The sequence below is a fragment of the Terrapene carolina genome, unplaced genomic scaffold (assembly GCF_002925995.2).
Source record: "Terrapene carolina triunguis isolate 2854851 unplaced genomic scaffold, T_m_triunguis-2.0 Scaffold48, whole genome shotgun sequence".
Classification (NCBI taxonomy): domain Eukaryota; kingdom Metazoa; phylum Chordata; order Testudines; family Emydidae; genus Terrapene; species Terrapene triunguis.
In genome coordinates this window covers 6,208,922-6,235,676 of record NW_020664399.1, presented here as the reverse complement: position 1 = coordinate 6,235,676, position 26,755 = coordinate 6,208,922, and positions in this window count along the sequence as shown.

Here is a 26,755-nt window from a genome sequence, read left to right as displayed (position 1 = left end):
ATGAAGACATGGCCACTCAGCTCAGGTGAGTAATTTGAGTTAAAGCCCGTTGGGGAGTCTGGGGTTGAATGCGAGCTTCTCACCTGAGGTAAAAGCTGAGTTGCCATGTCTTCACTGCTATTTTAACCCAGGTTAGCTAGTGTAGGTTAACTAACCTGAGTTAAGAACATACCTATTTTTTCAGAGTAGACAAGCCCTCAGACAGCTGTCATGGTTTCACCTAGAAGTAGTTGCATTACAGTGGTGATTGATGTGTTCTCTGGATATACAGAACCAAATCCAGCTCTTGCCTACCTTAATTTCAATAGAGTTGCACTGCTATAACTGAAGATAGAACCTGCCACATGTGAGTTTAAATTGTTTATATTGAGAATGTACATTGTGCTTTGCATTGTACAAAAATGGGATATAAGAACCCAGTGGTCTGGGAGCTTGACTATGCAGACATTTACTGTCAGGTGTAGAGCTTAATACTAGGCATAGTTGCAATGACTTCAGTGGAACTATAACTGGTAGTAAGTGTTTGGAGGATCAGCCTCTAATAAGAACCAGGCAAAACGGTTCAGGCACGTAATAAAGCAAATGACATTATGAGTTTGAAGGGTGCAGGTGTCATAATTGGAAAGCTATATGGAAGAAATGTATTTTGAACAAAAGGTATTTGAAGGAGGAGAAAGTTATTTTGGGGGATATGAGAGGGGGAAAGTGGTTTATCTTTTGGGGAAGCCTAGGCGAAGTTACTAATCCAAGAGTGGAAGAAGGTTGTAAAGGGTATGGGTTGGATGAAGACATAGGGGAAAGAAAGGAAGCAAACAGGAGAATACAAAGTAAGTAGATCAGTTAAAGGCCACATGCACAAGTAACTGAAGCAGGGCCTGTTTGTAAAGCTCTTTGGGATTCTCTGGAATGACAGATGCTATGCAAATTTAAGTTGTTAGAGTTGGGTTCAACTTGAAAACTCTGGCTCTGGATCCGTAACTATATTCAGATCCAGGGTTTTGTTCTGATCCATCTCTAGTTAATTTCCCTAACAATACTTTTGCTAATAATGACTCTGATTAAAGAAAGTATTGACTTCAATTGGGCTCAAGCAAAGGCTTAATGATAAGCGCATGCTTAAATGCTTTCCTGTCAAGGAATGTTTTCCTGAATTGGAGCCTGTAATAATATAAGAATTAATGTGTGTTTGTATTGTTGGACTGACTTCCTTCAGGTTCTCTTTCCTGTCTTTTATTGATGATTTTAGACTTTGAGGTTCTTTTGTCAATCAAGAATTTTGTCTATGAAAAATTATGACACTTTCATTTTGAAGGTGCAACTCAGTTTTAAGGTACAGTACAGTATATTAATTCAAAATTACAATACAGTTCCCATGCAGATATTTACACAGAGGTTGTTCTGAAAGCATTGTTCTGAGATTTGTATTTTACCAATGCTTACAAGGACCGAGAATCCTTTTTCACATATGTGGTTATATGTAGAATTATTTTCTAAATTATTTTAGAGAAATCTAATCCTGCTGTCCTGGTCACGAAGAGATCAGGATTATTTATTATTTATACTGTATTTTCTTGAAGAAATTAATATTTTATTATTAATATTCATCATAAATAAGTAATTTGTATCTTTTATATCATTAATGACATTGGACAAACATACTTTCAGCTGATTGCAAATGTGCTGCTGTGCAAATGCCAGTTGTGATAGAACTAGTTTACTTTATTCCATTTGTGTAGTTTTAATTACGTAATAAAAAAAGGCATCAAAAATAATTATGTACTGTATTCTGGAAGAAGAGTAGAAAGCCAAACCATATGGAAACATAAAGAATGCTAAAAATAATAGTGACAGTTTCATGCCTAGCTCATAATAACCTCCAATACTTGAAAATGTTGGCATCAGCAACATTCAGATCATATTAACAAATGTTAATTAAATATGTGCTGATAACGGTGGTTTAATTGCAGGTACCAAAGTCTGAGAACCAGCAAACACCTGTATGAAAGGCTATCCACTGAGCTCTAGATAAATAGCATTGTGCTGCATGACACTGATTTTTTGGGTGTAGATTTGAAGCTCAATTAAGTTGTCAGTAACAACCTTGTGAGAGACATCATTCCAAAATTTCATAAATTTATGAATAAAACATAAAGCTAATTTCACAAAAAGTACAAAACTCTTTCCAGTTACTTCATACTGATAGTTCATATTTTAAAATGGCTTTTTGTGCTGATATTGTTTTGCTAATGCAAATACTGCTAAATGACACTATAAAATACCTTATCGTATAATTAGTTTTTATTATATTAAAGGCATAGCAGCTGAGACAGACCTTATTTCTCCAGTGCCTTAACCACTGGACTAAAGATTATAACTAGAGCTGTCAATTAATTGCAGTTAACTCATGCGATTAACGAAAAAAAATTAATCGTGATTAATCACAGTTTTAATTGTACCATTAAACAATAGAATGCCAATTGAAATTTATTAAAAGGTTTGTATGGTTTTTCTACATTTTCATATATATTGTATTCTGTGTTGTAATTTAAATCAAAGTGTATATTATTTGATTACAAATATTTGCACTGTAAAAATGATAAACAAAAGAAATTGTATTTTTTAATTCACCTCATACAAGTACTGTAGAGCAATCTTTTTGTCATAAAAGTGCAACTTACAAATGTAGATTTTTTTTTTACATAACTGCCTACAAGTCCACTCAGTCCTATTTCTTGTTCAGCCAATCACTAAGACAAACAAGTTTGTTTACATTTACAAGAGATAATGCTGCCCTCTTCTTATTTACAATGTCAACAGAAAGTGAGAACAGGCATTTGCATGGCACTTTTGTAGCTGGCATTGCAAGGTATTTACGTTTGTATGCCCCTTCATGCTTTGGCCACCATTCCAGAGGACATGCTTCCATGCTGATGATGCTCGTTAAAAAAATAATGTGTTAATTAAATTTGTGACCGAACTCCTTGGGGGAGAATTGTATGTCCCCTTGTAGAAGGGCTCGGCCGAGGCTCGTCCCTCCGCGGGGCTGCAATTGTTTGTTTACTGGCCAGTCCTGCAATTGTTTGTTTACTGGCCAGTCCTGACCCAGGGCTTGGGCCCATAGCGAACTGTCAGGAGCTCGGGCCCTTAAGCAGGGGCTGAGCCAATAGTTCAATATGAGCCCTGGCCCTAGGTCAGGGCGGGGCAGCAAACAAACAGTCTGGAGCTCAGGCTTCTGAGCATCTGGTGTGAGGGGGAGACTGCCACCTGTGAGTGGGGTGGCAGGGGGGATTAACCCGGAGCCCTAGCAGCGGCAGAAGACTCGCTGCTGTGTCAGTGGGGATCCTGACTGCAACACACTGACATTGGTTCTGACCCTGCTGCGGCCAGGCCAGGGTCGGCTGCCCCCGGGCTACTTCCGGACTCCCCCTCGTAAGGTACCTGGGTTTGGCCGGCATCCTCGGCGGTTTCTAGCACCATCGGTTCTTCCGGGTAACCAGCGAAGGGTAGGCTCGGCTGCTCCACAGGGTACCTGGTGAGGGGTAGGCTCGGCTGCTCCTCGGGGTAGGCTCGGCTGCTCCTCAGGGTAGCTGGCAAGGGGTAGGCTCGGCTGGCCCGGCCAGTCCTCAGGTCGGCCGCGGCCTGCCGGCGTTCCCCAACCCGGAGCTAGGCCACAGGCATCTGGCCTCTCCAGCGGCTGGCTTTCAAGTGAGCTTTGCAGCGGGGCTTTTCTACTTCCTGTCCTGCGCCGTGACCTCTGGGGGGCGGGCACAGGACCCACTGGCTCCGCCCACGTTGGTGCTAGGGGAAGCTCGTCCCTCCATGGAGCTGTAGGGTATCCCACCGCTTCGCTACACCCCTGCTCTGTTTTATCTGCATTCTGCCATATATTTCATGTGACAGTAGTCTCGGATGATGATCCAGCACATGTTGTTCATTTTAAGAACACTTTCACTGCAGATTTCACAAAACGCAAAGAAGGTACCAATGTGAGATTTCTAAAGATAGTTACAGCACTCAACCCAAGATTTAAGAATCTGAAGTGTCTTCCAAAATCTGGTATATAAATATCTTGTGTTGCCAGCTACATCAGTGCCACGAGAACGCCTGTTCTCACTTTCAGGTGACATTATAAACAAGAAGCGGGCAGCATTATCTCCTGCAAATGGAAACAAACTTGTTTGTCTGAGCAATTGGCTGAATAAGAAGTAGGACTAAGTGGACTTGCTGGCTCTAAAATTTTACATTGTTTTGTTTTTTAATGCAGTTTTTTTTAACATAATTCTACATTTGTAAGTTCAACTTTCATGATAAAGAGATTGCACTACAGTACTTGTATTAGGTGAATTGAAAAATACTATTTCTTTAGTTTTTTTACAGTGCAAATACTTGTAATCAAAAATAAATATCAAGTGAGCACTGTACACTTTGTATTCTGTGTTGTAATTGAAATCAATATATTTGAAAATGTAGAAAAAATCCAAAAATATTTAAATAAATGGTATTCTCTTATTAACAGTGCGATTAATCGTGATTAGTTTTTTTAATCGCTTGACACCCCTAATTATAACATAGGAGGCCTTTACCTCCTTCTCCCGCAAACCCCCCCCCACCCCTATTCTACGTGGAGTTAGGCTTGGTTTGAAGACACCTACTGGATTAGGCCCCTCAGGCAGAATAGGTCTTCACCCATCTATTTTCCCCTTGTTTGAGGATCACATGGGGTTAAGGTATGATTATAGATATCCAGACACCTGCCTGAGGCATCAGTGCATATGCCCAGAGGCAGTGATTAAATTTTCACTGTAAAAGCCTAGTAGGCACCTAAATTTCTAAGTTAAGGTGCCTACAGGGTTAGGGTTTTTTGATGTTTCCCATCCACAGGAAAATTTGAAATTTCTACTTTTCATTCTGAAACAGAATTATTATTTTTATTGGAATTTTTCACAGAAGGGAAATTCTGACTTTTGACCAGCTCTATTCAATAGCTCATCCATATGTTCTCTCGCCAGTTCTTTTTCATATCTCCTTTCCAGCATCCACAGTCCGAATATTTCCACCCTTATCCTTTGCAGTCAATTTACAGCCTTAACTGCAGCTATCTACATAATACACCGACACACATAACTCGGCAATGACTGTATGAAACTTAATGGAAAACAAAGCCCAAACGCTGACAAGTAGAGTTAGTCAAAAAATGGGAATCAAGAGGTTTTAACTTTGTAGTGACCCGGGAAGGAGAATTTGAGGGGAAAGGAGCATCATTTTGAGGGATCGCCACTTTATTTTTTATGGGTGGAAAATATTCTATAAAATGTTCAGACTCTTTTCTAATACGGTAGTGCTGTTTTTATTTCCATCTACCTAACATGTCAGGTACTGTGCTTATGGGAACCCAATGTTCCAGGCAGTGAGACATGGAAATTAACACAATATTACAATTTTAAGAAAAATCTGAAGTATCTTTTCAGTTAAATGTGGCATAACTAAAAATCCAGGATGATGTGATACAGTATAAAGATTGTATTGACACTTGTTTGTAATGACTGCTGTAACTCACACTGAGTAATATGGTAATGTCAAACTCAAGACAATGCAAACTTTATTGCACACCATCAAATGTTCTTTCACTTACTCCCCTTCTGTTTGACTTTCACTTTCCTACAGGTCATCTGCTTAAAAATAGTAAGGAAAACAACTATATTAAAACTATTAAAGTATTTTCAGAATTGTTGTTTTTATTCTATTTGAGTGTCTTACTTAAAAAAACAACCAACCCCCACCCCCAAAAAAACAAAGAAAAACTGAATTGCTTTTCCTAATAGTGGAATAGTCAAGGCAAAGCACTACAGTCATCAACTCCTTCACCCTCTCTCCACACAAGATACAAAACAGCTGCAGAATGTTCCCCAGGCCCCTGTCTCTGCCCCGTCTCCCCTCAATCCCACTCCGGATTGCATTTTTATAGGCCTTATCTCCATTCAGTAACAACCAACATGTAAAGTTACCCAGAATGCAGACATTCATATTGAGATGGAAGCCTTTGAAAATCAGCGTCTTTTTATTGGAAACTTGTGCTGCTAACCTTCCTACTCTGTGAGTTCCATTACTAGGGTGACCTGACGTCCTATTTTTAAAGGGACAGTCCTGTATTTAATCCCTCCTGCAAGTGTCCCGGCTTTTTCTTAAAAACTGGCAAATTGTCCCCTATTTTCTGCTCCCTGCCCCACCAGTACTGGCATTCCTGCTTCTGGCCGGATCCCTGCTTGCCACCCACCAGTGGTGAGCATGTGTGGGGGGTCCAGTAGCCGACGAGGGGGGTGGGTGTGCAAGGCTAGTGGCTGCTCCCCCTGCTGGTCCATCCATGCAGCCCTCGCTGCGTGCCGGCTCTCGGCCAGCAGGGCCTTGCTCCCTGTCCCATTTCTGACCAGCACTGGCTGAGCTCTGTGAGCTGCAGTGGCTGTTGAGTGTGGGCAGGTGCCAGGCGGCGGCTGGTTACGTGTTGCCTCTGCTGCCCACCCATCATCCTTTACATGCTTCCCCTCTTGCTGTCCTCTCCCTGCTTTGCCCCTTCACCTCCCAGCCCCGCTGCTCCTCCATATCCCCCCTGGTGGGACGTGTCTTACTCCCAGTGCTGGGCAGAGTGCTCAGCTCTCCAATAGCCTGGCTAGCAGGCTCCTTCCTTCACCCACTGCGTCTGGCTGGGCCAGTGCCTTGGGAAAGCCCCAAACCCTCCAAACTGGGGCACTGGCCAGGAGAGGCAGAGCCCTGCGTGTGCCAAAGCCCTACACAGCACTGGCAAGGGCTGGCCTCTCCACCCCTCTGTTAAGCTCTGGAGTGGCAGGGTGGAAGCGATTTCCAGCCTTTTCTTACCCAGACCCTGCAGGATCCACAGCACCCTCTTCACCCACCACCTGACCCCGCCCTGGGTCCTGCCCCCAGGGACTGTGAGATTGCTCTATCCCGTAGGCATCCTCCCCTGCTGAGTCACCTCTCTGGTCGGGTTCTCTGAAGCCCCTGCAGTCAGGTTCCCTGGGCCCTGGTGCACAACGAATTCTTAGGGCTTAACCCCTTCCTGCCTGTGCTGTAACCAGGTGACAGGAGGCGGCTGGGTTATGTAGGTGACCAGCAGCAGCCTGGAGGTGTTAGCTGCCTTTCGACACTGTGTGAGCAGGAAGGGTCGAGAGCTGCTTCCAGCCATGGTGGGGTGGGGGAGAGAGGGTAGAGATGAGCTCTGCAAAGACATGGGCCAGGTCTTCCTGTCCCCACCTCCTCCTGCCATGTGGCTGGAAGTAGCTCTCATCCCTTCCTTCCCACACAGTGCCTAAAGGCTGATGCTGGCCACATTCTGGTGTGAACCCTGGAAGAAATCTGTGAAGGGGAGGCATGTGACCCTGCATGCCCCTCCCCCATGTGTTGCCTCAGGAAGATGTGGCACCATGTATCAGGAGAGAAGGGTCCATCCCAGGGGCCCAGCCAGGCATGGAGGGTGGAGAGTGCTGGGCAGGGAGGGTTGGATTGGGTCGGTCGGTCACCTATGTGAGAGAAGTGTACGGGAGTGTGTCTGTGTCACCCCTTCCGGTGTGATCCCTAAAGCCTTAAAGATAAGAAGGTATATAAAAGGAATCCAACTATGCAGTATTTCTTTTTAACAGGGGCTCAGTCAACTTGGGGTTAATTTGTACTGCATAGTTCTGATTGATTGCCGTTGAACTTGCTGGAATGCGAGTAATTTTACCAGGTGTCCCGTATTCACCATAGGGAAATATGGTCACCCTACTTTATAAATTTGGGCTGGTCAAATAATGAAAATCTAATTTGCAAGTGTTTTCATGGATAAAGTACTCAAATTCAGTTCACTGTTACTTGTAAGGTCATACTATTCTTTATTTGCAAATCTTCATTTGACCACCGGAGTTCAATGTTTGTGAAACCCATAAGTTTCATGTATTTGTATTGGAAGTGTTATTTGGCATTCTCCTGATGATAAGTTAGTTCAGATGACTGCTTTTCAGAGTATGGGATTTTCATAAGGTGTTCATTTTGACTATTCATGATGTGTGATTGAGTAAATGATCTATTTTTTCCCCGGATTAGATAGCTAAGTGACAAATATTTATGGCTAACGAATACATTCAAAGAAATTAGGAACAGAACGATTTACAAACCAAAGGAGCCCCAAATTTGTCTCTGTTTCGATTCAATAAATATAATCAAACCAGAATCTCTAACAATAACAAAAGATGTGTGTCTCTTCTATATATACCCACCAAAATTTTACTCCTTGGTTTCTGAAATGTTATCACTTGGTTTCTAGCCTGAGGCCATATTCTGTAACCAAATTTTTCACGAGGCATTGTGCTATACAGAGTAGTAAGTGTTTGCAGGGTTGGGCACAATTTTATTAGAAGCTATGGAGTAATTTAAAAAGAAGAAAAAACAAAACAAGGTCTTCTTTTCATATAACTCCTGGTCCAGCAAAGAAAAAAGTGTGTGAATAGTACCAACTAAACCAATGGGATTACTGATGTGATTAAAGTTAAACGCATGCTTTGGCTTTGCTGGATTTGGCCATAATGAATATTACATTGTATATTCCAGTTTGCAAATATGTCAGAACAACAAGAGAAAAATATAAAATATCTGCCAGCATTTTCAATGACATAATTATTTGCTAAAAGTCTTGAATGGTGCTCAGGGTTAAATAGTGCAGTCATTCTGTGAATGTGTTGAATCAGAACAATGCAGATTTGGATCCTGGTCTCTCCCTCCCAAAGATGTGCAAGAACAGACTTATTTGGCTCTTTTAACAATGAAAAATTTAACAATGAAAAATATAAGATAAATTCCAAAATTGACTGTCAAAGAAGCCCATAGGATACATCAATGATTAATTTGGCCCTAAAATTGTCTATCATTTATTCTAAGTGGTGCAGCTCCACATGTCTGTGGACTTCTGCCCACTCAAGTCCTCTCTGTGTTTGGCCCTCTGCCCATGTGTTAATATTAAAGTAAAATGAAGTGGGGAAAAAAGTAAATTCATAAAGAAAAGGGACAAGAAATAGAAGAGACAAAGATTAAAGAAGAAGAGAAGATAAATGATGAAGAAGAAGTAGAGACGAGTGATACTGAGGTTAAAACTTTCTAAGATTTGTGATATTATTATTATTATTTTATTTATTGTATTATTATCCATGACACAGGCAGTGTTACACACTTTGGGTGAAATTTTGAGGACATCAGTATTGGCTAAGGGAATAATTGTGCCCCCTTTATTTTGAGATGTACTTTGGTCTGCAGCTAGTCCCATTGAAATCAGTGTAAGTGGTCCACAGAATAGTTGCACAATGAATTCTTTTTAATATGGCTACTTGTGGAGCAAGGTACTAAATCAGACGAGTAAGAGTGGCAGAATTGGTCCCTACATGAATAGATCATATAAACATGGTATGGCTACCTGCTCTTAGAGCTGTCTAGAGGACAACAATTGAATTTCATGGCAAATTTTGAGATTTCAAAATGTATTATCATTCTGCATTGGAATGAAAACAAAATCTTTGAAACCCGAGCTTTTCAAGAAGATGCATGTGTCTTGGTGTTTAGGGCCCTGGAGAGACAGAGGTTCAAGTGCCTCCTCCACCTGAATCAACAAATGGAGTTTTTCACCCCATATCACACCAAACCAGGCAGAGCAGGGATTTGAACCTGTCTCACACCCCCCTGGGGCCAGTGCCCTAATGACCACAAATGTTCTGACTGGCTCGACTTACTCTCCCATACAATAACACAACCCCATTTATCCAACATGTATTGGGGGGGGGGGTTCAAAATCATCTTATTAAATTGGGGTTTGTCTAGTAGACCAGCGAGTGATTTTTGAGGCAATCAGTTAGGAAGCAGGGAGACCCCACTGTGGTCTGAATTAAAGGGAAATGTGTATTGTGGAAAAAAGTATCTGAGTGGAATAGCTGCAACTTTAAATGGTTATTATTTGAGGTTCTGCCTCTGGAAAACTGTTTTGTAGGCCTTTGGTTTCACACAACCTGACTTGAGATCTGACCCAAAGCCCAGTGACTTTGGATGAACCCCTTGAAGAGGAACAGGATCTGGGTACAAAAGTTCTAGTCATGCAGCATAAGTTGTCTTCATAGTATATTATGTAGTTTTTGTGTTCAATTAATTCAGTGTATAGGAAATAAAATACATCCTGAGCACAAAATTTAGGTCAGGAACTTGGGAAATTCCTTCTAATTTATTTGGCATTCCATTTGATGTTGGGCTTCAAGATTCTGCTGGTACCTAAGAACAGATAGCATTTTGTTTACAAATGTTGCAGAAGTGTGCTTTTCTTAAAATATACATTTAATTTGTCATCTCCATTTTTATTATTTGTTCAGGCTTTGGAATACTGAGCAACTGCATAATACATAGTACAGTTGGCACTGTCTGGCCTCCAGTGACAAATTAAACTCCTCACTGGAGATGCAGTACTATTTGCCGAAACATCACCATAATTGTCCCATCCGCCTTCATTTCTTACTAGTTAATCCATATTTCCCTTTGTTACTTTCCTCCACTATTCCCTTTGTGGCCTCAGGCAAGTCACTTAACCTCTCTGCTAAAGCTTTCCTATCTATAAAATGGGAATAAGAGGGGTTGTGAAGATTAATTAGCGAGTTAGTATTTGAAAAACACTTTAAAGATTAAAAGCACTAGATAAAGGCCAAGTAGTGTCATTATTATTCTCAAAAGTGTTCTTTTAAATAGGAGGGGGAAATAAGTGATACTGGGGTTTCTACTGATTCAGACTGATTAGGGCCCTGTGAAAATTGCGATTTCGCAGACTGCATGGAAGTTGTGAAATTCTTCAATACTTCAATTTTTCCTACAGCAGGGTGGCAGAAGCGGGCATCCACACAGACTGGTCTCATGCCCCGTGCGGCTTGTAGCACACAACAGTAGTTCACGAGGGCTTCTTGTCAGTTTTATGTGAAACCCCAAACTGCTCCTTCAATATGTTGCTGTTGTGCACTACGAACCACACTGAGTATGTGACCAGGGTGTGGGGAAGCCTGCTTCAGCCTCCCTGCTGTTTGAAAAATCTCAGCAGTTCAGTTGGGATTCGGAGGTGAGTTTTATACAAAGAAATTCAGCTGTGACTTTTCACTGACTGCATTCTGTGCCTAGTCAGTGAAATTTGCTAGTTTACCCATGACACTGTTGTGAATTTTCTTTAAAAAAAAAAGAAAAGAAATAAAACCAAAAAAAAAATCTGTGATTTTCACAGGACTTTAGCTAAATGCAGCTCTGCACAATATACTTGCATTGGGAGACAGGAAGATATGAGTAATAATAATACCTAGCTTTTACATAGTGCTCTTATCAGTAAATATTAAAGCATGTTACAAAGGAGGTCAGTTTCATTATCCTCATTTTACAGATGGAGAAACTGAGGCACAGAGCAGGAAGTGACTTGCCCCAGGCAATCCAGTAGCCAGTGGCTGAACTGGGAACAGAACCCAGGTCTTCTGAGTCTCAGTGCATCCACTAGGCACCACTACCAGTACTTATATGGTATGGGTGGCATTCTTTATTCAGGCTAATATACACATTACAGCTTATCTGTAATTTTTAATATAATATGAATATCCTGTCCTTAGAAGATTTCATTTCATACCACCCAGTATCTATAAAGCAAAGAGAGAAAAACTATGACCCAGTGAAGGGGGGAACAAGGGCAATAAATCCTAAAATGTGACTTTGAGTAAGTCTTTTGTTTTTAATCTGATCCCATATATATGTATTTTAAACGTAGTGCTTCATTCCGAATGCAAGTGGAACTGTGAGAGATATTGGGAATAAGTATTTTAAAGTAATATTCTAGAGTCTGTGCATTGTATTCTGATTATGCTCTACCCTCCCCCCGCCATCCCCAATTGGAGGTAATTCCATAGTGCTATAATTAAAGTATCTTTCATTCTTCAGTGGCCAGGACAAGGGGAAAGAGAGGCTAATGGCCCAATTTGGATATCATCACATAATGATAATGCCTGTTCAGAGGAAGGTATCATTATTAACATGGAGATTATTTTAAACATATTGTAAATGATTCATTTGTCTTCTGCAGCTGGAGCATTCCATAAGGCACAACCAAATTGTGGTATTTATGTATTCACCCTGGTCTTGGGTGGGGTGAAACCACGTCACCCTGTAGGGAGATTGGGGAGGGATTGTGCCTCATGGAAGCGCAGTTCCAACATGAAGAGGGGCTGTACACCCTGTACCATCCCTTAGGATGATGCAGACTGTTCCTCAGGCCGTTGTGGATGGAGATTGAAGTCCTACATTCCCTGCCAGCCTCCTCTGTGTACACTCCTTAAAGGCACACTGAGGGAAAGCAGTCTGTGAAGGGACTGCAACTGTGACAGGGCCTTCAGAACATAAGAATAGCGATACTGGGTTAGACCAATGGTCTGTCCAGGCCAGTATCCTGTCTGCTGACAGTGGCCAGGCGCTTCAAATGGAATGAACAGAACAAGTCAATTATTAAGTGATCCACCGCCTCCCTTCTAGTCTCAGTTTCTGGCAGTCAGACGTTTATGGACACCCAGAGACTGGGGTTGCATTCCTGACCATTGTGGCTAATAGCCATTGATGGACCTATCCTCCATAAACTTATCCTAACTTTTTTGGTCTTCACAACATCCTATGGCAACGAGTTCCACAGGTTAACTGTGCATTGTGTGAAGAAGTAATTTCTCATGTTTCTTTTAAACCTGCTGCCTATAATTAAGGGCCTTGGATGGGCTGCAAAAATGAAGGAAGCTCCATGCCCACTCCCTGCCTCCCTTAGGCCATTGCGTGGGTGTGAGCTGTCACAATGTGGCCCTAGTTTTTTTCTGAACTTTTAAGCATTTCTATTCATAAATGTATAGGTCTCTCTGGAAACCATGTTTGCGGAGAGGAGAAATTGGAATAACATTTTTCATCTATAGGTACCTTTTTACCACTTAGTCTAATTACCAGATGATTGCAAATGCTTGGCGACCTGGGTTTGGTTTGGAATTTACTTCTATTGAAGATCACTTGGTGCCTCCAGTATAGACCCTCCTTCCAGTGCAGGGAAGCAGTAGGATAATGAGGGTAGGCATCAGTTACAGGAACAGTTTGGGGATTTGTGCAGGAGGATGAGAGAGGACAGACAACCTAATCAAAGCAGCATATACAGCTACCTAGTAGGGTGCTACTAGATGACACTATTTGAAACAGGACAGACTTAAGGGGATTAATGTGGGAGATGAAGATAAGCAAGATTAACAAAAATAAAGCTACACAGACTCAGGCATCACTGAACAGCTGCTGTCTCTAGTTACCCAGATTGATAACTTCATGGTTCCTTGGCATCAGAGGATACCATAAGGGGGACATAAAATCCAAGATGAGAGTCCCACAGCCAATTAAATTCTTGGAGAGAGTGTAGCCATTGTAGAAGTAATAGCTTGTATGGGGACTCACAGAGGCCATCACATTGTAATCATCTGGATTGTGTCTCCTTAAAGGCTCTGAAAATTCTGCACTATTCAGACCGCTTAGACGGCGATCTCTGCCTTATCTCTTTTTCCAGCATCACCCTCCAATGTTACAATGTGAGTATTCTGACAGCTGGAAGTGAACTAGATACTGGCCAGCCACTGCAAAGCTTTAAGAGGGTGTGTAGAAGCTAATGGACAACTCAGCTTGTGGCCAATGTTCCCATCGACCCATCAGTTCATCTGCCTTGTCCCCTGTAATTCAAAACAAAATAACACAATAGGGTATATTGTCTCCTCTGTTTACTTGTTATGCAGAAGTAAGCTGATCTTTCTAGTTGGAGAGCTATTGTCGCTCTCAGAGAGAAATCAATTTTAATGGGTTGAATGGGGAGACAGAGATACAGATGCATAGAGCTTCACAGTCAGACTAACAGAGAAAAGTCCAGCCCATTTCGGCAACAGACAAATGTCCCAGTTCCTGTTGGTTGGGTCCTGCTGAAGACGAGCTGAGGAAGTGCTGCAAAGGATCCAAGGGAGTGAGAATGCATCTTGCCAAACTTCCTCCTCTTCCTCGGAAAGGGGTGCTGCATACCCGTGTAATGAGTGCAGCACAGATCTCCTCTCCCCTGCCTCTCCTCCACACAGCTTCCACCCAAGACAGAGAGAGACCAGGGGAAAGAATCCTTTGAGTAGAAGACTAAGGGGTGTTTACGCGGGCAGGGGAAATTGCAGGAAGGGAAAATGGTGGAGAAAAAAGGGATGAGGAGAGATTCGGACAGAAAGCAGATTAGAGAGGTAAACATGATGGAAAAAGAAAATACCGGAAGGATAAAAAATGTGTCTTGAAGAAAGACAGCTGAGGGTTTTAGAGGAAAAAAATAAATAAATGATGAGATATTATATAAAATGAGTCTGAAGGAAGAAAAGACACCTTATGATACAAAAGAAAATTGTTGAGGCTTGGAAGTGAGAAAAGGTTGTAGGATGAAAAATACCTACCGACACAGAGCACCATTGTACAATATTTATTTGTTAGATTCAAAACCTCAAGTACAGCAAACTTCCTGTTATCCAGTAGTGGTTTGTCTCTTTACACAAACCAAACAATACCTGAAATATTCTTGCCCTTAAGTCAGGGAGAGGTGCTCTCCCGTCCCAAGACGTGACCCTCTTTGCATGCTATAGAATGCTGAACATCCTAGATTTTCCTCTGAAAAAATGGACTGGCATGATAGTTTATGACTCTGAAAATGTGGCCCCTAAAATGTGTTTGATTTAATGTATTATTCTCAGGAAGTAGCAGAGCTGGCTTTAGCTATAAAAATGCCTAGGAGAATCCTAGGAGTAAATTGCAACTTGGACTTCACACTCATGCAAGGGAGCAAGAAATCCCTTTTACATGAGTTACCTGGCAGAAAATTCCCTCCTCTCCTCCCTCTTCATAAAAAAAAAAATCCCACCTGTCCTGCAGAGGGTGCATTCCACTGGCTACCACTGAGTTCCTGAATAAAAAGCTTTCTCTCCCTAGAAGAGAGGGTACTATGTTTCACCAAAGCTGCCTTCTATAATATCCTGCTGTAAATAGTACTCTAGGCATGTAATATAGTCAAATAATTGTCTATTGTTCATATTGGTTTTGTCACTATCTGGCATTTAATTGATGGTTTGAACCAGCACTGTAAAAATCTTTTATGATACACAGTGGATGAGTTTCCCATAACAAAAATAAAATTGAACCTAAGGCAATAGCAACCCACTTTAGTCTGAAAATGAGTAAGTGCTATTAGCCGGGGAGGGTTTTATCCCTAGCCCAATAGGGAGATCTTCATTTTTATTTTTGTTTATATTGTATCCATTGCTGATTGTCCAATCCCTCTGTGTCTGATCTGGAGAACTAAGAACATTGGTAATACACTTCCTCCATCCCGTTCACAAAATATTTGCTGCCTTTAGGTTCTCAGCACTCCTTACCAGCTTCAGTTGACCAAAAGGTTTCCTACATCCGCCAATCCTGGGATTAAAGTAGATTTTTCCTCCTTTCTACTCCTGATTTTCTGCCAAGGAAATATAATAAAAGCAATGTAAATACGTGAATAATTAAATAATCTCCTCCCCACGCACCCACAATATTTGCTACCCTTAACAGCGTGTGGTTTTCTTTTTCCATTTTTGTTTCCCACTTTCATCTTCATCATTTTCTCTTTCTTCATGGATGACTTTTTTGGCTATCTCCTTCTTATTATATTTTTCTGTCCCATTCTTATCTCTTCTCCTTCCATCTTTTCCTCTTTACAGCCTCCTGATACTTCTGCCACTCAGTCTTTTTTTTCTTCATCCTTTCCTGATGCCTGCTTCTCTCCCTCTCCTTTCTTTCTCTTATTGGGTCCTCCTCTCCACATTTCTACTTTTTGAACTGATTTCCATCATATACAGGGTTTACAAGTTGGTTCAATGGCTCTCAGCACCCACACTATACAAATTGTTCCGGCCCTCCTGCTCCAGTCCCTCCATCCTTCTTTTCCCCTTTCTCCCTATTCCTTACATTCTTCCCTGTTTCTCTTGAGTCTCCTCTCATTGACTGTGCTCCAAAAGCTGACTCAACCTGGAGCACTCGGTGTTGCAGCCACCATTTGCCTTCCAACATCAGCTTCACTTCAAAATCTGTCCTACCCTGAGGTTTCGTGCTTTAGCATTTGCAAAGTGTTCTCTCCATGCAGCTCATGGAACTTTTCTTAAATCCCTGCCCTGTCTCTTCCCTTTGGACGTCTCCAACATTGTGGGCCAGCCCCCAGGGAATTAAAGCATCAGAACTGGTATGTTTCAGTATATGACCCTGTTTAGCAAACGTGTGCCAGCTCAATTCACGTCCTGCATTTCATGAAATAAAATAATTTGATATGTCTTGCAGCAATTGTTTGTACAACTACCCTTATCTTTAGAAGCCTGGCCTAGGTAAAGAAGGATGTTAGTGAGGATTGTTCCTGGATTGTGTTCAGGAGCAGTAGGCAGATAAGGACAAGTGTGTTTTGGAGTTAACAAGATTCCTATAGCTACCAGAAGGGAAAAGTGGATGAGTCAAGCAGTTTCAGCTGAGTGTGGCTAGAAGCCAGATGCTCCCTTCCAACTAGGTAACATCTTTAACTTAACCTCAACAGCTTGTTGGACAAGGAGATGAATTAAAGTGCTGAATGTTCATGCTGACAGTGCTGCTAGATACAAAAGAAGCTTCCCATGGTGGCTGTACATCATGAAGTCCAGGCAGTTTGAAAAGGAAGCTGTAAAATGGGCTACATCAAAAACTAAAAAAATTTGCATGGATGTAAGGGGTGCTGATGTATGGAGTCCAGCAGAATATATGGTACTATCTCATAAGAAGTTGCCGCAGTCCTAGGGTCAGATCCTCATCTAGAGTAAAATATGTAGCTCCACTGATGTCAATGCAGCTATGCTGTTTTATGCTTGCTGAGATTGTGGAGTTTAATCCTGTACTATTGAAGTCAATTGGAACTTTGTGTTGATGTTAATATGAATAGGATTAAGCACTTAGCCCCCAGAGTCAAAAGTACCAGCAAGAGGAGTTTTCAGGTGTTGCTGATAGGTAGCCAGCCTGGCTGATCCCAACTCTCATGGAAAAGTTTGAGTCCTGAATTTCCCAAGAATATGAAGATTGTCTGTCTTCAGTAATGCTTGGGCAGTTTATTGGGAAGTATTTTCAACAAATGTAATAGGTTTGTTATGGTTATGTTTTACTCTGGGGAGGTGAAAGACAAGGAGGTTCCCCCCCCCATTTCTCCTATTAAGCCCTGAGGTTACTTCACTTTAGCATGGTGTTACAGGTTGCAGGTCCAAGTGAACAAGATGTTAATCCTAGCCGACCTTTGCCCTGTCCTTGCACAGGGAAAGGCTAAAAGAATGGCTGCTTGGAAGATAAAATGAGAAGAATACCCTTGAAAAGGGAGGGCTTCACATCCAGGGGTTACAGGACTGGCTTGAAGCACAAGCCGGAGGATATTTTCTTTTTATTTTCTGATTAACACTAACCCTTGAGGAAAAGATCATGTTGACTAAAACTGTTTTGTTTTGTTTGTTTTACTTTTATCCTGGGTCACTCCTTCAGGTGACACATGGCCACCATCCTTCTAGCCAAAATGGACTAGACAATACCCACTTGGGAATCCATCTGTGAGTCCTTCAGCATCCTGTCAAGTGTTTAGTGTGCCCCCTCCATCATACGCCTCACCCCTCTTAGCTACGGAGGAGGAAGACATCTGCAAATTGAAAATAGGTTTCCCAAATGGAAGTGCAGTACAATCTCACCAGGCCAGCCCATCATTGCTGTATTTATTTTGACATCACATTTGCTCTTCCCATCCAAACAAATGTCTGACTTAAGAATATTCATCAACATTTACCACTTATCTGATGAAATGCTGTAGCCATAATAATCATAGTAATTTTTAATGAAAAATGAATACCTAATAGCCTCTGACTGTGAGTTCTGTAACCTGAACAGTGATATAGTGGGTTGCTTTGAAGCTTTACTATTAATAAATCAAAGTACTAAAGCATAGTAGCAGGCCAGGGTATTTTCCAAGACAATAATGGTTGCTACTAAAAGTCAACAACAGGGGTATCTGAAATAGGAATTAGGGAATTACCATACTGAGCCAGACCAGTGGTCCATCCACTCTGGCATTCTGCCTCTGACAGTGGCCAATATCAGATGCTTCAAAAAAAAGTGCAATAAATCTTGTAATCGGAATTGTGGAATCACTTGCCCAAAAGGGATTTTTCCCTCCTAACTCCTTGCTGTTAATAATTGGCTTATACCCTTAAGCATGAGGGTATATAACTTCACATAACACAAGAACTAGGGATCACCCAATGAAATTTATAGGCAGCAGGTTTAAAACAAATATAAGGAAGTACTTCACACAATGCACAGTTAAACTGTGGAAGTTGTTACCACAGGATGTTGTGAAGGACTAAAGTATAACTGGGTTCAAAAAAGGATTAAATAACTTCATGGTGAGTAGGTCCCTCAATGGCTAGTAGCTGAGATGGTCAGTGATGCAACCCAATGCTCCGAGTGTTCCTAAGCCTCTGATGGCCAGAAGTGGGGACTGGACAGCAGGGGATGATCACTCAATAACTGCCCTTCTCTGTTCATTCCCTCTGAAGCAGCTGGATCTGGCACTGTTGGAAGACAGGATAGTGGGCTAGATGGACCACTGGTCTGACTCAGTATGGCCGTTCTTATGTTATGGTCTTATATCCTTTATATATATTTAATGCTAATATAAATATTTTCACTAGCCATGTAAATGTCTAATCCTTTTTTTGAATTCTGCTAAATTCTTGGCCTCAATGATATCTTTTGGCAAAGAGTTCCAAAGATTAATTATGGATTGTGTAAAAAAAGTATTTCCTTTTCTCTTTCTATAATTGTTGTCTTTAATTTTCATTGAATGTCCCATTGTTTTTGTAGTACAAAGAAGGGTAAAAAGGAATACCCATTTTTTTTAATCTATACCATTTATTATGCTATATATTTATACTCTCTACTCCTGTGGAAGTCTTTCCTCTCTTCTGATCATTTTTGTCCCCAGGGTCTATTTCTATTGTTTTTTGTTGTTGTTGTTTTGTGACGGGTGACCAGAACTGAGCCCAGTATTTCAGGTGAAGGTGTGTCATTGGTTTTATATAATGACGTTAGAAAAATTTCACTATTATTTTTCATACCATTCTTTATACATCCAAATACATTGTCTGCACTGAGTAGATGAATTTATTGAGCTGTTCACAATGCTGCCATTGGACCTTTTTTCTTGAGTGGTTATAGTTAGTTTACTACAACTAGTACTTAGCATTTCTTCAGTGCTTGTCATGCATAAATCTCAAAGTCATGTACAAAGAAGGATACATTACACTTCCTCTTAATACAGATGAGAAACCAGAGGCTGAGGCAGAGAAAGGTGAAGTAACTTGTCCACATACCAGGTTAGTGGCAGATGCAGGAATAGAACCCAAATCTCCTGGCTTCCAGTCTTGTGACCTGTACTCTGTCTCCCTAAAAGATTTAGATCTCAGACATTTGTATGAGTGGTTCAGATTTATTCCTTCTAATGTGCATTACCTTATATTTGTCAGCAATTAATTTCATATGACATTTAAGCTGCCCAATTGTCCAACTTAACAATAAGTCCCCGTGGAGTTTCTCATAGTCTTCTTTAATTATGACTAACTTAAATAGTTTAGTCATTTCAAATGTTACCACTTCACTGATCACCCCTTTTCCAGAACACTTAATTCCTATTCCAGGCCTGTACTTACCAGATAATGATACCGACTTCCTTTATCCATAGAGTTATTTCTCTATGGTGTTCCCTCATCAGGCAGCCAGTGCCAATGAAAATGTTCTTTGAACTCATCTCTTTTTAGTGACCAGGTGCTTCCAAAGATAACACCCAGGGGGAAATCCTGTTAGTTGGTTAATGCCACATAGGTCATCTGAGGAGCAGGCGCTTAGCAGATGACTGTGGTCACCAAAGTTCTCATATCTGAAATAAAGTGACTGATCGCCACAATCTATGCAATTTCTGTCCAGCATTCTAGTTTTGTTTAACTGGTGTTATTAAATATACCAGTAGAGTTTTGTGTATTAAGAACAATACAATAATGGGCCTGATTCTCCTTACATTGGTTTTCCACCTATTTAAAACCATAATTTTTCACAGATTCATAGATTTCCAAGGCCAGAAGATGAATGGGATCATCTACTCTGAGCACCTGTATAACACAGGCCATAGAACTTCCAGAAAATGATTCCATACAATCTTGATTTTAAAATTGCCAGTGATGGATAATCCACCATGACCATCAGTAAATTGTTCCAATGGCTAATTACCTTCATTGTTAAAAATGTTTGCGTTATTTCCAGTCTGAATTTGTCTAGCTTCAACTTCCAGACATTAGATCATGTTATACCTCTGTATGCAAAGAGCCCAGTATTACATATTTATTCCCCATGCAGGTATTTATAGACTGTAATCAAGTCGTCCCATAACCATTTCTTTGTTCAGCTAAATAGATTAAGCTCTTTGAGTCTATCACTATAAGGTCCGTCATCTAATTGTTTAATAATTTTCGTGGCTCTTCTCTGAACTGTCTCAAATTTACCAACATCCTTCTTGAATTTTGGATACCAGAATTGAACACAGTATTCCAGCAGCAGTCACACTAGTGCCAAATACAGAGGTAAAATAACCCGTCTACTCCAACTCAAGATTCCCCTGTTTATGTATCCAAGGATTGCATTAGTCCTTTTGGCCACATATTCCACTGATTATCCCCTACAATCCCAAAATCTTTTTCAGAATCACTACTTCTCAGGATAGCATTCCCCATTCTGTAACTATAACCTACATTCATTATTCCAAGTTACATACATTTACAATTAGCCACATTAAAAATTGTATTATCCAGATTGCTCTGTATCAGTGACCTGTCCTCTTCATTATTTACCACTCCCTGAATTCTTGTGTCACCTGAAAACTTTATCAGTGATGATTTTATGTTCTCTTCCAGGTCATTGATAAAAATGTTAAATAGTGTAGTTTAATTTACAATGATATTTTGAGATCTATCAGTTAGACAGCTTTTAATCCATTAATGTGATTTGTTTTTTAGTCAAAATGTTGTGGGGTACTACGTCAAATACCTTACAGAACTCAAAGGGCTGGTCTACACTAACCCCCCACTTCGAACTAAGATACACAACTTCAGCTACATTATTCACGTAGCTGAAGTCGAACTATCTTAGTTCGAACTTACCGGGGGTCCCCACGCAGCAGGCAGGCTCCCCCGTCGACTCCGCGTACTCCTCTCGCGGAGCAGGAGTACCAGCGTCAACGGCGAGCACTTCCGGGATCGATCCCAGAAGATCGATTGCTTACCGCCGGACCCGGAGGTAAGTATAGACATACCCTAAGTATATTATATCAGCACTATTACCTTTATCAACCAAATTTGTAATCTCATCAATAAAAGATATCAAGTTAGTTTGACAGGATCTAATTTCCATAAACCCATGTTGATTGGTATTAATTATATTACCCTTCTTAAATTCTTTATTAATGTAGTCCCATGTGAGCTGTTGCATTATCTTTCCCAGGATTGATGTCAGACAGACATGGCTATAATTACACAGGTCATCCTGTTTACCCTTTTTGAATATTGGCACAACATTACCTTTCTTGGAACATCCGCAGTGTTCCAAGACTTATTGAAAAACAGTATTAATGATCCATGAGCTCGTCAGCCAGTTCTTCTAAAACTCTTGGATGCAAGGTATTTGGATTTGCTGTTTTGTCATTCCACTACTACCACAGGAGGATAATAAACAGCAGCTACAAAAGTCAGACAAAAATGTTATCATCATAACTGCATAATGCATGACTGCATAATCTGTTTTTTCCCCAAATGCAAACCAAAAATATTTATTGACCACTTCTGCCTTTTCTGCATTATTTCTGATAATTTTACCATTTCCATCTAGTAACAGACAAATTCCACTGTTAGGATTCTTTTTGTTTCTAATACACTTTAAAAACTTTTTTTAAATGTGTGTGTGTCCTTTACTCTGCTAGCCATAGATTTCTCCTCACGTCCCTTTGTTTCCCTTATCAATTTTCTATCACTCCTAGCTTCTGATTTATATTCATTACTATCATCCTCCTCTTTGTTCCATTTGTTATATATAGATACATATTTTGTATAGCTGCCCTCACTTCCGCTCTAAACCAGGTTGTTTTTAACCAATACCAACTAAAGTCCATTGGACTTTTTCCTGATTTACAGTGGTGTGGGAGGCAAATCAAGCCCTGTAAAGTTTAGTTGCTTTATATTATGTTTGCTTCTTATACTATTCTAGTGGAAGTGAATGTGCCTTTCTACACTTTGCTTCTTTGAAGGGGCCTTTCTGTAATGAAATGATAATTCAGCATTGTTAATCTGTTTTATTTAAGCTGTCAAATATGATTATTTACTATGTCTAGCCTGCTTTTTTTAACATAGGCAAATCTAGGGGCTAACACAAGCCCATCAAACTCATTTAATTTATTCTAGGCTGGAACTGAGCTCTGTTTTCCAGGGTCATAGGCAAGTGTATGAATTTATTTTATCTCCCAGATTACAGAACATTACATACAGTGAGCCTCATATTACAAAACAGCTACATCAGTCTCTAATTACTCAGATATACCTTATGTTGCACGATGATGCACCTTGAGAAACAGCATGCAAAAGCACATTTGTTTAAGTCCTTAGATAGTTAACATTGTACATAACCTCCTCACAAATTACAGCCTCAGCTGCAGCATATCCATTAGTCTGAAAGAGAAAAGATTCCCAAGTGGCCCTGGTGCCTTTCCCAATTCCCTTGCAACTCACCAATCCTCTCAATGCTTTCTCTGCGTGTGGGGAGTGTTCAGTGCTAATCAGGTCAATGATCATCCCACGGCTCCCGGGACATGACAGGAGCCTATCACAGCAGTTACAGGATCTTCCAGACCTGAGCACGTTTGCTGAGAATCTCATATTAAGAAACATTGCTTTGGTACTCTTTCTCTCACTCACTGGGAACCTCTGAGGATTTCAGCTTATCTCTCTCTCTCTTTTAGACAGTGACGAGTTCAACACAAACGAAAAAAGGCAGTACAGTATGCAGCTACCTGGAGGGTGTTGATAGAAAACTTAGATTGCCCCCAAATCACTGCTGATTTGACTGATGCCTCGGCTCTATCAGAGAAAGGATTTCAATTAAGGTAAGTGCTGCTTTATCTGGGGGAACTGCATCATGCTGAATTTCTGCATTGAAAGTTCTAACTGAGTAAACTGACATTCTGCACTGCAGCAAGACAGTCCGTTTGTTATGTCAGTAAAAGCCTTAGTTTAGAGATAAGTGTCCCATAATGGAACTATTGTTTTAAGAGAATAAGATTGTTAGACAGGTTCATTTGAACTGTTGGAAATATTTCTGATCAGATGGTCTTCGGAATCTTGCAAAAATAATTAGTGTGTTTGCCCCCTTCTCTTCCTCACGCTTCTTATTTCTATCTTTCTTCTTTGCCCTTAATATATTTAAAGGAGTCTGCAAAGCAAAGATAACTTAATTTTGATTAAACAGGTTTGTTCATGCTCAAGTGGAAACTCATAGTCTACAGGCTTCAAAGTTCCACAGTATTTAAATGAGAAAGGGGTATTTCAAACATGAGTTGAGAATATGTGTGCAGCTTCCCAGTTTAGCAATGCCATTGAGGAGTCTGAGATATTATACTAAGCATCTGACATGTTTTTGAACAGTTTCCAGTGCAGGACTAGCAGCTATGCTGGGGAGGAGGGCTGTTTCTTATGTGAGTGGTCAGAGAATTAAATCTATAGCTTTCAGCGAAAAAGTAGTCTGACATGGATCAGTCCCCATCCTTTTAATCAAAACAATGATTCTTCATAGAGTGATGGAAGCAGCATGACATGTTAAAATAAAGAAAGAAACTGTTCTTTTTCAAATAAACATCTTAATCATCAGAGAACAGGTGAAAGAGGATGTTTTGAAAGATTAAATGCATTATTAAGAAAAAGTCAGGGATGTTTACAGTGAGTGCTGTTAGCCTGCCAGCCTAATGTGTCTAAAGTGAGTTGAATTTGATGGTCTCAGCTTAGTCCATACTTAATGTCCACGTAGTCAGGAGCTAGATGTGAGGAGCTGGTTAAACTGTCCAAACTTTGTAACACAACAAGAGACCCAAAGTAAGATCTGTTGTATTAAGCATGTTACTTGGGAGGGCAATAAAAAAAGAAGAAAAAAGGGAACATAAAATGTTCATTTAAAAATCTGTCATAATATAGAGAAAATCCCTGTGATATCAATGGAAAGTTAATTGATTTCACATCTTACTTTCATATGAATATACCCTAGATAGTTTTTAAAAGTGTGATTACATTTCCTTATTTTTCAGCCAATAGTGTTGTAAACATCATTAAAATCATTTTCGCAGGCATCAAATATCCATATATAATTTATCAGCTACCATTATTTTAAATATCATTAATAGCATTTTGTCATACATTAAATATGTAGACACACTTTTGGAGAGATTTTCTTAACTTTTGTTTCAGTGGGTGGGGAGGTTATCTACAAGTTTACTGCTTATCCCATCAGCTTTTCATGGCTGGAGCTGGTGAAAAGTTTCCTTTCTTCCATCCTGCCTTCATAAATGCAAGCATATGTGAAACTGAACTATGGTTTTGGGGAATGTACTGAAAGCCCTGAAAATCTTAATTGGCTGTCAATATGGTCTCATTCTTGAAAATATTAATTTTCATAGGCAGTGTATCTGAGACTGGTGTCAACATGTAACTGTTGTATTCTTGGGAATGGAGTTGCCTTTGGAGGTAGATACAGGCATTGACAACTACTTTGGTTTGCTACATTGGCCCATTTCTCAGCCCTTGTAGTAGTGAAGAGATATTTACTCAGGCATGTGCTGCTTCTCCCCAGAGAGGATATTTTGTCTTGACCAGGGCTGGGAGGGGATTTATTAGGATAAATCAAGCTCCTACTCTAGCTATCTGCACTGAACTGTGTTTCATGAATAATCAATGGATTCTCAACATAATTAGTATTAATATACATGAGTCAAAACATCCATCCAAAATTTAATCAAAAGAAAACACCCTATTACTCTACAGGGAAAAGTTCCCTAGGTTTGAGAATAAGCGTTCCTAACACAGCTGCTGATTTGTGTGCTCACATGCAAACAGCAACAACTTCCCGTCTGGTCTTTTGCAAGGGCTAACTCTAAACACTTTGACATGATGTGATAGCAAGCTCTATTTCCATCAAAGACATTGAAGTAGATAAAAAGAAAAGCATCACATTTTGTTTCATCATGTCTGTGGCTCTCTAAACCCATATGCCCTTGTATTTCAGTTATTAGAGTATTTAAAAACCAAACCAAATCCAGATGCACCTTCTGTTTTTAAGTGAAGAGCCCTTTTTAATATGCTGGGATCAAATGTAAGGATGTTTCTCCAAACACCTGCAGATTCCACCCATACAATCTTCTTCACATTATGAAAAAATAAAAGACAATACTAATTATTTTGAGCAGCCATCTATCTGAGGATTTCAAAGCACTTTATAAGCATTAATCTTTCAATGTCAGATCAGGGATGAAGGAGAGTATAATTATTCCCATTAAACACAGTACATAGGGAAACTGAGACACACGTCTGTTGTGTGATATACTCATATAAGAAGCCAGTGGCGGAGCTGGGAATAGAGCCCAGGTCTTCTGCCTTTGGGGCCTTTGTTTTGACCATAAGGCCATAGCAAGTAACATTAAGAGTTATATATAGGTTTCAGCTCTATTTCAGTTCTTTCTAGGTCTTAGCTTGAGGCAAAGATTTGAACACTGGCCTCATTCAGACTTTCATACTACTGACAGAAGATAGAGCTTGCTATCTAGCTCATCTCAGTTGAAATTAGTATCTGATACTCACACTTTCATATCTGGGGCTTCTTTAAAGGAAGCTTGACAACCAGTGAGGTTAAAGTAACACAGAGGTAAAAGCAATGAGATCTATCTACAGGCAGACATAACAATACCCATTGTAGAGCAACAAGGCACACTTCTGATCCAAGTGTGATGATAGTGTGGAAAAAAAAAAGGAAATTCTTGTTAATGGCTAAAGTTAACAATTTCATGCCAAGGAATAAAAAGGGTAACTATATAATTGTGGATGGGCATGAGAAAAGAGAAATAAGACTATGTTGGAGATGCTTTGGGGCACCGAGTTCCAGCAGCTTCCCTTCTCTGAGCCCACAGACCATGTAAAGGCTCAAGACTAATGAGAGAGAGGCTCTAAGGGCAGCTTTGAAGCTCCAGCCCCATAGAACTCCTTACAGGAGCAGCAACACCATCACCAGCAGGGCTTCTCATGTCCAGCAGCCTCCCGCTGTCATTGAAACCTTTGAATCTGAAATCATGTCACTTTCATGTTTTGTTTCCTGGATGTTCATTTTTGTCTCTCTGTGGCTACCAATTCCCTCTGATATAGCACCTCATTCCCCATGCTCCTTCTCATCCTTCCGCTCACAGCATCCCCTATTTCTCCCCTTTCTTTCCCTTTCCTCCATCTCCCATATCTTTCTACTCTATCTGTTC